The 13,143-nt window shown below is 46.1% G+C and overlaps 1 protein-coding gene across 4 annotated transcripts in view; it reads left to right on the forward strand.

The window, feature by feature from the left end:
• The first annotated feature begins 9,162 nt into the window (after positions 1–9,162).
• Positions 9,163–13,143, forward strand: part of SPOP (speckle type BTB/POZ protein) — a 67,656-nt gene continuing 63,675 nt past the window's right edge. For 3 of the 4 annotated variants that reach the window (XM_027094312.1, XM_027094311.1, XM_027094313.1), the window contains exon 1: positions 9,236–9,394. The gene's annotated coding sequence lies outside the window, so the exon portion shown is untranslated. Of the gene's footprint in view, positions 9,395–13,143 lie in introns of all 4 variants that reach the window. The other variant, XM_027094310.1, reaches the window with a different exon arrangement.

A 13,143-nucleotide genomic window follows, 5' to 3' on the forward strand; every position in this document is an offset into this window, starting at 1 on the left:
GTCTGCTGACCTGCTAACGGTATGCTGTCCTTTTTGTCAAGAGAGGGTTCTGCCTTGTGCCCACACAAGGGAGCATTCTTGCTGCCCCAATGAATAAGGACATATCTTCAGAAAATAGATATCTGAGGCTCAGAACATATATTTTGTCTGATTTACAGGAGAAGTAACCAGATCAATCAGGAATCAGAACTTCCACCTTGGCCCTGAAATCTCTCGTGAGACCTGAAAAATGTGATTTTCCGAAGCGGAGAGGGTGGAGGGTGGAGGGGCAGCCTGAAGTACATTGGAGTCACTCTTTAAGCGGGATTATGGAAATTTCTGTGCCATGATTCTCTCTCTGGTGAGAGGTATCTTGAAAGCCAAAGATGCATCGTCCAGCCTCCAGTGTGCCTCTTGCTCGCTACCGGCGCTTGGCCAGCCCGAAGTTTTGAAGCAAGACTTTCCAGGAAGCAATCTCTCCCACAGGCAGTGCTGACTCAGCCCAGACTCCAAGCTCTCAGGCTGGTCCCTGGCCCAGAGTAGCCAGCAGGGGCAGAGACGCACAGGGGGCTGTGATCCTGGGCTGTGTGGGTGCTGCTGGGAAGGGGAGATCGGGGTGCAAGACAGTGGGGCATGGATCCTGAATTGTTTAGGCTTTTGCTAAGGGAAAGGGGAGGAGACTCAAATAGTGGCTCGAGTCCTCCGAGTTCCAGCATCCTTTGTCAAAAACTATCTTTCCTAAATTTCCAGAGGCAGGGATTGTGGCCAATTTAGTACCTTGAATCTGGGAGTGAGAACATTCCTTGTCTCATTTCGAGTCTGCCGTGGCGGGGTGTGACTGACCATCTCTCTGGGGCCTCCACCTGACTCTCCAACATCCCCTTTCCCCAAAGGACCCCACTTGGATTAAAGGGAAATGTGTGCCCCCTCCCTCCTCTCCACTTTACAAATTACCTATGGTTCCTCCCATCTCTGCTGCTCCCTGTTTCCCTCCTGCAGCCTTCCTCCTTCAGTTCTTCATGCCATTTTCCTCTCTCCATACTCCTCCCTTCTCTCTCTCTCTCAATCTCCCCCAGTTCTGACAGCGAATCCTTTCCCTGGCACAGGCCCTCGACTTGCTTGCCAGCTCTGCTGGGTTACTCTTCTCATTTCTGTAGCTTCTGTCCAATTATCTCTCTGGCCAAGCTCATCGGGAGCCCTCTCCTCTGGCCACGCGCCTCCTTCCTTCCTGCTGCTAGCAATGCTATCACCCACGATTCATTCCCATTTGGGAATGGGGGTAGAAAGCTGGTTTGAATAAACTGGGAGGTGTCTGGCAATCTATTCTGTGTTCTTCTCTGAAGGCCCCAGCAGAGTTAAGCAAAGCTTAAGGAAGAGGACACCATTTCCTAGACCACTAAGGGCTGCAGGATCTAGTTCTAACGAATGGGGGACCAAAAGCTTTTTAGAGTCAGCCGGTCCTGAAAAACAAGGGCCCAGTGACCGGGAGGACTGGAAGTCTTGCCACGGAAAACAAAGCTGTGACTCAAAGGCATCACGTAGATGCTTTCTTGCTCATCCACGTTCCTGAGTTTAATGTCGTTGGCTTGGGAATTAACTTTGAGACTTTTCCAACACAGATAAAAATAGAGCTCATAAATGCCATCATTGGTACTTTCCGATAAGGTGACCTTTTAAGGGAAGGCTGGGCTCCCAGTGGATGCAGTGAGTCAAGGAGCCTCTCAAGCAGATTGTTCAGGGTTCTCACAGGCTGCCGACCAGCCTGTGACCAAACAGAGGATGCAGGAAGAGGAAGCTCCTGGAGGCTTCTGTGCCTGAAACGACAGGATCCAAGTTCCTGAAAGGATGTTTCTTTCACTAGTTAATTCATTTATTCATCACACAAACATTTATCTGAATACCTATTACATGCTAGGAATGCTTCCCTGTGCTGAAAACATAATAGAGAGAGAGAAAAAAGGGAAATCCCTACCCGCAAAGAGCTTGCCATCTAGTGAGGGACAGAGGGGGAATCAGGCAACCACGATACAGGGGTTGCAGTGAGAGGAGAAATATGGGAAGACCTAGCTCAGGGCTAGGGGACATGCACAGCTTCCTGGAGGAACAGACGGATGAATTGAAGCTGGAGAATCAGCAGAGAATTAACCAGGGGAAGGTGAGGGTAGGGGCAGGGAAATCTGTGGAGAAGACTGTTCTGGGAAGAGAGAACAGTATATGCAAAAAGAGAGAACTTGGTTTACTCAGGGAATTGAAAGTAGTTCTCTGTGTGACAGGAAACCTTACTGCTAGGTGCGGTGGGAAGCATCAGAGACCACCTGGAGACTAAGGCATAGGTCACTGGTAAAGAGCCTTTCACCTCTATTAAGGAGTATGGTTTTTATATCGAGGGCAGTGAAGGGTGGAATACAAATACGTGACTCAATCAGATTGACTTTTTAGACATCTCACTCGGGCTGCAGAGCAGTCATGAACTGGAAGGGTGAAGACCAGAGGTTGGGAGCCCAGGGAGGAGGCTGCTGCAATCCCAGAAAGGACTGGGGAGGTGTCAGTGGAGACAGAAGGAAGTAGGCAGAACTGGGAGATAACTAAAGCATGGAACTGTCAGAACTTGGTGTTGAATTAGAAGTGGGATTGAGGAGTCAAGGACACTTTCCCGTTCCCAGGCTTGAGCTATTGGTGAGGCAAGAGAGCACCGGAGGAGAATCAGATTTTATATCTGCTGAATCTTAGGTGCCTGTGGACCATCCAGCTGAAGATATCAGGTTGATAGTTGGATATGTAAGTGGAGCTCAAGAGAAAGACCTGGCTCGAGATAGACTTGGAATATTCTTTAGCAGATGGATGGCAGTGGAGCGGTGAGAATAAAGGAGCCATCTCAAGGCAAGAGAGGACAGTGTGAAGAGGAGAGGAACTGCACACAATCCGAGGAAAGCTGATATTCAAAGGAAGAGCCTGTCAAGGAGACTGAGAAGGAGTAGCCAGAGAGGTAGAAGGAAAAACCAGGAGTAATGGTCGTCCGCTGTTGGCCCCCTGCATTCATTTCCTCCTTCTGCCAAGAGGGCCCTGAATTTCCTTTGGGGAATTCACTCCTCCCCTGTTCTCAGTCCTGCGGTTTGGTTCATAGGGGAGACACGCTGTCTGGCTATTCCTAACCCTCCTGACCCACTCCCCGCAGCCCTCCCACTTACTCTGTGTACTCCAGCCACACTAATTTTCCTTGAGTTTCTCAAAAACTCCATGTTCTCTCTGGCCTTAGGATCTTTATCCGCCTGGCCTGCTTTCCTTCCTCGTTCCCCTTCTCCACGCTCTTTGCCTACTAACCTTCCTTTCATGCTTCCAACCTTCTTTGACATTCCAGACAAGTCTGGGGTTTTCTGTGGTACATTCATTCATTCAGTATGTACTAAGCACCTTCTGTCCATGTGTCAGCACCGTGCTGAATGCTGGGACATTATGGAGAGCAAAAGAAACAAACAGGCTGGAGCCAACAATTGATTAGGAGAGATTGATAATAAACAAGTAAATACACAAGACAATTACAAATTATTGTTAGTGTTGTAAAGGAAGTAAACAGAGTACCAAGATACCAAGAAGGTCCTTATTTTAGATAAGGCAAGTGGTCAGAGAAGGTTCTCTAGGGCTGTAAAAATTAAACTGAGACCTGAAAGAAGAGGCAGAACCAGCCAATGTGAAGAGTTTAGGGGAAAATCGTTCAAGGTAGAGGGAATAGTAACCACAAATGCTCATGGAGGAAAGAGGTTGATGGGCTCTAGGAATTGATAGATGGCCAGAAGAAGATGAAATGAAGATGGGGAAGAAAAGAGCAACGGGGGACATAGTTGAACGTGAGACTCTTAAAAGCAGTGGTACAAAGTTTGGGTTTTATTCTTGGTACAATGGGAAGCTATTCAAAGTTTTTAAGCAGGGGTGAAGCATGATCTGACTTAAGTTTTAATTAGATCGCCCTGGTTGCTGAGTGAAGAATAGATTGAGGGACAGCAAAGAATTAGGAAGACCAGTTAGGACCCTCTCGCTGTGGTTCAGGCCAAGGAGGATGTTGGCTAGAACTTGAATGGGACTGGGGAGCTGGAGAGAAGTGGATGGATTCAAGGGATACTTTGAAACTAGAATTTATGGGAATTCCTGATGGATTAGAGGTAAGGTATTAGGGGAGAAGAGGACTCAAGGATGGTGCCCAATTTCTGGCCTGAATGAGTGGATAGAGAACCAGACTGGCTTGGCTTGGACTGCCCAAGCCCCCTTTGCTGCTCCCCCTTCCTTGGAACCCCTGAGGCAAATCTTCAGAAGCCCAGAGCTTGAGAGGCAAACATTGTTCAAAAACCACTGGGCTGGAGAATCAGTATGGTCCCTTCCGGTTTTGAAATTTTTAAATTCTAAACTGAAAACTTTGTGAATAGGGACACTATTTCTATTTCTTTTGATTTCTCCTGTAGTTACCTCCGTAGAGCTCTGTACCTGGGGAGCACTCAGTAAGTGCTACTTGACTGTTCATTTGGGCACAGACCTTCCATGATAGAATTTTAGATTAAATTCCCTTTTAAAAATAGGATTCTAATGTAGAATAAACTTTCAGTTGAAATCAATTCACCTTGATAAAGTAGAGCCATGGCAAGGATAATCTAAAGTTGTAAAATCCGAAGTAATTTCTATTTGAGTGGAGGCAGAGGAAAAAAAATGTTTTTCCTAAACAACTTATCTACATTTAGGTAAATGTTATTTTAGGGCAAATACCAACAGGTAGTGGATCAAGCCCATTCAGAATAGGGCCAAGAAACCACTGAACATAATTCGTAACAGTGAATGTAATCCATTTTTTGGTAATATATTCTCTCTTGAAAGCAAATATTGACCCTCTGAAACTTAGTTTGAAACAATGACTTTAGGTAATTCTTAGAACCATTTTAAAGATGAACAAGATGGAGATGGAGCTGTGTGGCCAGTCCAGGACAAAAATCAAAGACAAGGTGGACTCAGACTTGCCATTTCCTCTCTTCTCTTTCCCACTGCTTCTCGTCTGCTTGATACTCCACTCTTCAGACATGATCTTTCCCAACCATCTGAAAAACTCAGAACTTCAATATCTATAAGCACATGATCAAATCGTCAGATAAGCACACCATTCCAAGCCTTTTATAAAAGAGGGAAGTAGAGTAACAGAATGTCTTTTATATGCCAAGCACTTTTGAACAAACATGTCATTTGACGCTGTTTACTACCCTATGATGAATGCCCTGTTTCAAGGATGAGGTGGGAGGGTTGGTGGTCCAGCATCTGACCCCCTTCCTGTTTGGGATGAGTACCCTGCTGCGGACAGCGTCAGTGAGAAGGAGTGCTGAACGTTACACCGTGGACACCGTGGCAAGAGAGACCTTTCTTCGTTTCCCTCCTCACCGCCCCTCCCCCCTCCCCCATGGTGGTCAGGGCCCAGGATGTGGTCTAGGATTAGTCAACAGGGTGCTGCTGCCTGGGCTTTGGGTTTGCAGCCTGAGGCACACAGATGGAAGAAAGGTTAAACGTCCTTTTGCAACGGCAGCAGCCGGAGCCATGTGTCTGCTGGTGGCACTTTGTGGCAGTGCCCAGCGGTTGGACCTCCTGGCCAGAAGGTCCTACTAAAGAAGGTTGTCGTTCTTCCTCCACCAGCCCTTGGTTTCTGCCGAATTTCCAAGACTGATTCTTCAGCTCCTGACAATTCTGGGAGCCAGAGATATTTCTTCAGTAAATTCCAGTTGGGGCTGATATAGCCAGCGTTGGGGCAGTTCTTACAACCAGAAACCTGACTGATCTGTGAGGAAACAGAACCTGAGGTCAAGGAGCTTGTTCAGGGACCCTGGCTAGCAAGTGTCAGTGTTCTGGCCGAGAAGCCCGTGCTGCTCTCTTTGATTCCATGCTTCCTGAAGAATTCTAAAGAACGGCATAAAGGAAAGGAGCAAGGATGGCACACCGATTAGAGTGAGGCTTGAAGACCAGTAGGCATGTGAACACTTACCCCCAAATCCACATTCAGTAATACATCCGTAAATAAGTGGGGTCTATTCTATTCTGTGTAGAGGGACTGTGCTATGTTCATATATTATTTCAGTTAATCCTCACAACATTATGATACGGTGAGCATTATTTTCTCCATTGTTCATATGGAAAAACAGGCTCAGAGAACCTCGTCCAAGTTTATATATAGAAAGCGATAGTGCTGGGTTTGAACTTGAGTCTCCGAGGTGGCTGGAGCTCATTCATTAAGCCACAGCTGCTTCACTATGAAATTTAATCAATCAATAAATGTTTCATCGCTGCCAATTTTCTACTAAACCCCATCACAGCCCTAGCACAACCTCATCAGTGTGTTCTTGTTGGTATGCTTCCTTGAGTGTGGTCTTACATCTGTATCCCAGGGGGTGTCATCTGTCACTTTAGACAGGACCATGCCCCTACTAAGGATCTTCCTTCCTGAATTTCCACCTCCTATCCAGGCACTTATCTTCTATTCATTCCTGCCTGCCTCTACCTCCCCTACACCTTCAAGGGAAACCATACCTTTGCTTATTGGACTGTAAAATGGAGCTGAAGATCCTCATTGGCAGAATAAATACCAGACGTCTAGGGGTCTTTGGGACAGATTCCTTGCCCAGACCTGGCTCGTGATGGCCAAAGAATACTTTGTCATTTGTGTTTTGGATTAAGAAAACAAGTTCTGTGTGTTTCCTACCATCACAAAGAGCAGTGAATTGAATTGGTACCATTGTAAGGTTGATTGTTGTTGCACAGATAAAAGCCTCATTAAGTCCCTCGTGAGGGGAGAGAAGAGGGGGTTCCTTGCTTGTTGTGGTTACAACAATGAAACAGTAAATGGAGGAAATAATGAAATAACTGCACTTCCTCCCCTCCCAAACCTCATCAAGAGGCTGGGTGAGTTTTTAATTAGTGCTGCGTTTTCAATAAATCCGTATCTGTACGTGGTACTGATTCTTTCCTGGATAAGGAAAGATAATAATGAGAATCCTATTTTTCAGCCCCACACTAAAGGGATGCCTAGTGTATTTAATCATGCTGTAGAAATCCTGGCAGCTTTCTCTGAGCCCAGCTTCTGCTCTAATTACATTTCTAGATTTTAGTAAATTGAAAGGGAAAATGTAGGAACAAAATAATTAAAACTGAAGAGGAAGTGCATATTAAAAAGGAGAAGCTGTTTAAAATTCTTCCACACAGTGCTTCCAAGGACATCTACAGTCATTTAATCAGATCCACACCAAATCAAAGTCCTTTGTACAGAGGCTGGTGGGATCACATCTCAGGTGGGCGGTATGGTCCCCACAGTAGAATGGGAGCCTCGTCACACCAGGCTACAGATGGAGATAGGACTCTTATGTCCTTCTAGCTCTCTGGAGATTCAGGGCCAGCCTGGACAAGCTGCTGGCGCAGACTCACCAGCTCTGAGGAGTCACTTCCCAGGTCCCAGGCAGAATCTGACTAAACTGTAATGATTAGCCCCAGTTGTAAGGTAGCTAAAGTATGTTGTCCGTGCCTCCAGTTTCCTCCTTCTGCACCCCTTCCCACCTCCATGCTCCTCCCTCCAAGCAGTACCCCTTTTCTTTCTTCCCTGCCATCCTGTGAGATCTGAAGTCAAAAGAACAGGAACTGAACAGTTTCAGTGACACCAGGAATCAGTTACTTGTAACTGGTTACTGGGTTGCCTGGGGGGCACTCTGATTCTTCCCAAGGACCAAAAACCTCGCTGGCTTCAGCTAACAGAATGAAATATTTGCTGCTGATGATGAGTGAAATCTAATTGGAAAGTTTCAGGCACCAGCCTAATAGGTGACGAAAGTGCTTTTTGTTTTCAGTGGGGCAGGCACCGTAACCACATCACTGTTGAATTTAGGATCTCCATTTCTTGATCATTTTGGCTGAAATATGGGTTGAGCAAGCTTAAGGAGTTTAGAGTGTTTTGTCTGTCATTCCTAGGACATTTTAAGCTGTGGGATTGTAGGGTGTGCTTGCATATTTGAAAGTGGAAGGCAGCCTGGCACTGTCACAGCCTCCCCTGTGGCTTTGCTCATGGGCTCCCAGCTTTCCCTGCTGAACAGACTCACCAGCCACCCAGAGCCAGGATGCATGTGGCAGGAGACAGTCCCACAGAAGCAGAGCTTCCGGTAGCTATCCCCAAGGCAGGGCCCACACTTTGTCACCCCACCACCCATAGATTCATCTGGTTGCTCCTTTGGATACGATGCCTTCTCGTGCACTTGTGTGCGTGTCTACGTAATGGTATAATCTCAGTATGGAAAAGAGACAACGCCTGTTCCAGATTATTTGGCTTGATTCAGTAAGAATAATTTTTTTACAGTTGAAGCTAAAGGAAAGAATTGTAACAATAACAAATATCCCATCACTGACATTATGACTCTAACATAATAACGTGGAGATGACTTTTTTCTCCCAGGGCCAAGATGCTCTGAGACTTCCTGTTTTTTTTTGCCGGCACTGCACTGAATGCGGGATCTTAGTTCCCCGACCAGGGATTGAACCCATGCCCCTTGCAGTGGAAGCGTGGAGTCTTAACCACTGGACCACCAGGGAAACCCCTGAGACTTTTTTCTTTTACTCAACTCAGGAATCAACCATAGCGCTTGGGGAGCTAGGATGTGAGACCAGTTGGGGACCCAGGTGTCCAAGACAATAAATTGTCACTGAATCAGCTTCCTTTCAGTTAAGCCACCTACATGCCTGCCTTCCCTCAAAAGAACGGTCCTTCTCCTTTCTGTTTCCAAATGCTCAGTTTTATGTTACTTAAAAGAGTCTCTAACATCATCATAAAGTCTAAAAAATATTTTACTGACGGTTAGAAAAAAATGAGGTAAAGTCGTTAGTAAACCACACCCTGCTTGTAAGTATAAGTTGCTGTTGTTAAATGCCTTTATTGTTACGGCCACCCCACTCCCACTCTTGGTGTGCCTCTATTTCGTCCTCGCACCTCCGCGAAGCCTGCCGCGCCCTGCACGCGACCCCCTCCGAGTTCCCGCCTCTTTCTTCTCAGGCCCCTCCTTCCCCTCAAATCCTCGGGGCCTGGTGAGAACCGGGACGCATGCGCACTAGGGAAGGTAGGCGGAGTCTTGAAGCAGAGGGAGGAGAGGCATGAGAACCCAGAGAGGGGAGGGGAGGGGAGTAGAGGGGGCGGAGGCCGTGCGGGGTGGGGCCTGGCGGGTACGCGCTCGCTGCGTCGACGTGCTGACGCCATGACGCCCCGGCTGGTGTGTTTCGGTGTGTGTGTGTATGTGTGAGTGTGCGCGCTCCGAGTGTGTGTGTATTTGTGTATCGGCGGTTCCGCAGGTCCCGGATGTTGCGGACAGTATGAGGCGAGTGCAGGGGGACGGGGACCAGCAGCTGTCGCCGCCGCTCTCAGGTGAGTGGGGGGAGGAGAGTCGAGGAAGAGGGTTGTCCTGTCGGAGTGGGGGCGGGGCGTCTCCCTTAAGGGGTGACTGACCCCCCCACACTCCCGCCCCCCCCGCCGCCTCACATAACTCTTCTCTGACCCGTTTCCCACATGCCGGGTTACGTGGCCCGCGAATGCCAGAGCCTAATCAACCGTAAACGCGCCCCCGCCTTCGGCCCCCCCCATAATTTTCCCAGCCCCATCCCCCTTGCCAAATAGTGAGCTGTCGCCTGCGGCGAGATGGGTGACTGCGCATGCGCGAGTGTGAACGAGCCAGGGGTGCTTGTTCGCTGCCCTCGGGGCGCATGCGCATCGCTGTGTTGCAGGGACCTGCGGGATAAAGAGACCCTTGACCACGCGCCTGCCTTCTTCCCGGGCAGTGGGCTAGACTTGGTGCCAGATAGTGAGCCTGTTGCTTTTATCCAAAAGGGAGAATTTAGATTATTTAAGGGAGTTTATGGCAAAGCACCGTTCGCATCTTGTGTTGTCCTAGAGACTCCCAGGCTACAAACGCCTCCCAGAGCCAACATGCCCCACGCTGACCCTTCTTTTGAAACTGTCACTGCAGCTTCTAGTTCTAGCATTATTTTTCTTTCCTCGGATACTCCCATCGTCATGTTGTATCTTTAATGCAAACTTCCCCTAAATTTAGGAGTAGGTGCCCCAACCCATTCAGTTATTCCGGCAGGGGATTTTGGTAGCCTTTCTAAGGAGGACTAGGGTCATAAAAACGAAAGTAAGGGGAGTTTTCGTTTAGTAAAGTTATTTATTATTCTCACAGAACTAGATAAAGAGCGAAGGGTATAGGGCTTAGAATAGTAATTGTAAATCAAGACGTCAGGGTTCTCTCATCTCCAGCCCTCCTACTTTGTGTGACCTATTTGCCTCTTTTTTGGTAAAAGATCTTCCTTAGCGCTTTCGTTTTAGCTGTACATTATTGATGCCCTGAACAGCACATGAAAACAAAAGCAATCTGAAACTACTGGTGGACAATAAATTACCCAGTGGACGTTTTAATTTTAAGTAACAAGAGTGGTGTTTCTTTCACATTTGCAAATAACAAAGAGCAAATTTTTAAAAATTAACTTTAAGGTACAGTAATATTTCAGTGATCTAGAACCAGGGTTTTCAGTTGGTAGATTACACGTGGTCCCTTAATTTACTCCTTCCTGTGTTGCCACTGCTTTGGATACTTGCTGCTTCTTACCTCTGCCATCAGAACAGAGTGAGGAGTTAATAAACTGTTAACAAGCAAAAGGTTTGCTGAATAGCATTGAAATGAATAACTAAATTGTTGGGGGTTTCTGTGTTTTTCAGTTGTCTTTGCCAACCTTGTCTCCTATCTGGATAACTTAGGAATGGGACATATTAGTGAGCCTTATTTTCTCTTCTCTTTCCTTTGTGTTCTTTCTTTGGTATTCGCCTCTCAAGGCTTTTTTTTTTTTTTTTTTTTTTTTGCTGCCATTCTTAACTCTAGGACCTTATGTTCTTGGGTCTTAAAGTATATATATATTTTTTTCACTTCTCCATTTAACTCTGGCCTTCTCATGGTTCAGCTGTCTTTTGTGCTGTTTTCTGTTGCCATGGTTACAGCTGGAGCCGAGAGAGGACACTGAGGAAGCGCAGGAATTTGGGGGGGCATATATTTTCTTGTGTCCTGTGAAAGAGCTGGAGACTCATCTTTTTTTTCCTTGTGTGAAGACTGAGGAGTGTAAGTTATTGTGACAGCTTCACACTTAGGCTGGGGGTGGCTGTTGTCCATTTGGTACTTTGGGACTTCTCCTTTTAGAGCTCTTCATAGTGGTTAGTTTGGTGCTTGGAGATGTTTAATGTTGCCTATGTCCAGACTTCCATCAGGTAGTCTGGTAAAATCTTGTAGTAAAGCTATGGAGGTAATAAATGTCCATTTCTCTTCTCGGTAGGCTTCTGTCCTGTAGGATGCTTTGTTTTTATCTGATTGAATTCACTGAAGTCTCATGTAAAATTTTCATGGTATGAAGACATGAAATGCTTTTAGGTTAAGATAATATTAATTACATAATTCGAACTGGTGCAGAGCCATGTTTAAAAAAATAACTCTTTAAATGGGTAACACATGTACATACATATGAAATAAAACTCAAACGCTACACAGAGAGAGGGAAGAATCTTTCTTCTCCTGTCCTCCTTTCATCGTTCTAGTTACCTCCCTCAAAGGAAATTGTTGTTACCTGTATTTTGTTTACCTTTCGAGAGGTAATGCTTTTATAAACATATACAACTATGTATTCATTGGTATTTTGTTTTTATTTGTTGTTTATACAAATAAGATACTGTACCCACTATTCTGCACTTTGCTTTTTTTACTTAGTATATCTTGGCTGTCATTTCATGTAGTACATAGAGTACCTCTCCCGTTCTGAAAGATGGCAGATACTCCACTGTATAGATGTACCGTCATTCAGCCAGCTCTTATTGGATACTTAGGTTGTTTTCAGTGCTACAATTAACTCCTTGTATGTACTTTTTATGTACATGGGTGTCTGTTGGATAAATTCCTAGTGGAAGGATATATGCGTTTTTAATGTTGTTAGATATCGCTAAATTGCTTTCCATGGAGGTTGTATTTATATTCCTGCCAGCAGTGTATGAGTCTGCCTCTTTTCTCACCAACACTGTATTATCAAATTTTAAAAATCTTTGTGCAGGGGACTTCGCTGGTGGCCCAGTGGCTGAGAATCCACGCTTCCACTGCAGGGGGTATGGGTTTGATCGCTGGTCAGGGAACTAAGATCCTACATGCCGCACGGCGCTGCCAAAAAAAGAAAAAAAAAAGTGTGCACTCTTTTGTCTAAGTTTTTAAAGTTCATTATGTAGCTTGTTAAGATTCATTACACCCAGGAGTTGTGGATAAATACTGTCACTGTTTTGCAGATGGGGGTGGTGGTGATAGACATTGTTGGACTGAAGAATAATGTCATGAGAATAAAGTTGTATGCCTGGGTAACACGGGAAATCCATTAACAACGCTAGGAAGACATGTAGAACCTATATTCTAATTTCTCCCTTTAACTCTTGCTGCTAGTTTCTCTATGTGAAATTCTGTAAGCCCATAAGTGATGTTTGATGATCTCTTTTTGATAGCAGTGACTCAAAATTGTTTATACAAGCGAACTGCCATTCTGTTGAGGAGTTGAAAAGCTAACCCAGTTAGTTAAGGTGCTTTTCTGAGTGCCTGCACAGAATACTGCTACTGGTACTTTTATTTTTTTTAATTTTTATTTTATTTACTTCTTTTTTTAATGGGATAGTTGTTTTACAATGTTGTGTTAGTTTCTACTGTGCAGCGAAGTGGAGTTCCCTGTGCTATACAGCAGGTTCTCATTAGTTATCTATTTTATACATATTAGTGTATATATGTCAATCCTGATCTCCCAGTTCGTCCCACCATTCCCCCACTTGGTGTCCAGACGTTTATTCTCTACATCTGTGTGTCTGTTTCTACCTTGAAAACCGGTTCGCTACTGGTACTTTAAAAAAGTCTGCTAGGGTCTTCCCTGGTGGCGCAGTGGTTGAGAGTCCGCCTGCTGATGCGGGGGACGCGGGTTCGTGCCCCGGTCCGGGAGGATCCCACATGCCGCGGAGCGGCTGGGCCTGTGAGCCATGGCCGCTGAGCCTGCGCGTCCGGAGCCTGTGCTCCGCAACGGGAGAGGCCACGACAGTGAGAGGCCCGCGTACCG

This window comes from Aethalodelphis obliquidens, unplaced genomic scaffold, assembly GCF_003676395.1.
Source record: "Aethalodelphis obliquidens isolate GAN/ISIS:26980383/991018 unplaced genomic scaffold, ASM367639v1 scaffold89, whole genome shotgun sequence".
In the NCBI taxonomy this organism is placed as follows: Eukaryota; Metazoa; Chordata; class Mammalia; order Artiodactyla; family Delphinidae; genus Aethalodelphis; species Aethalodelphis obliquidens.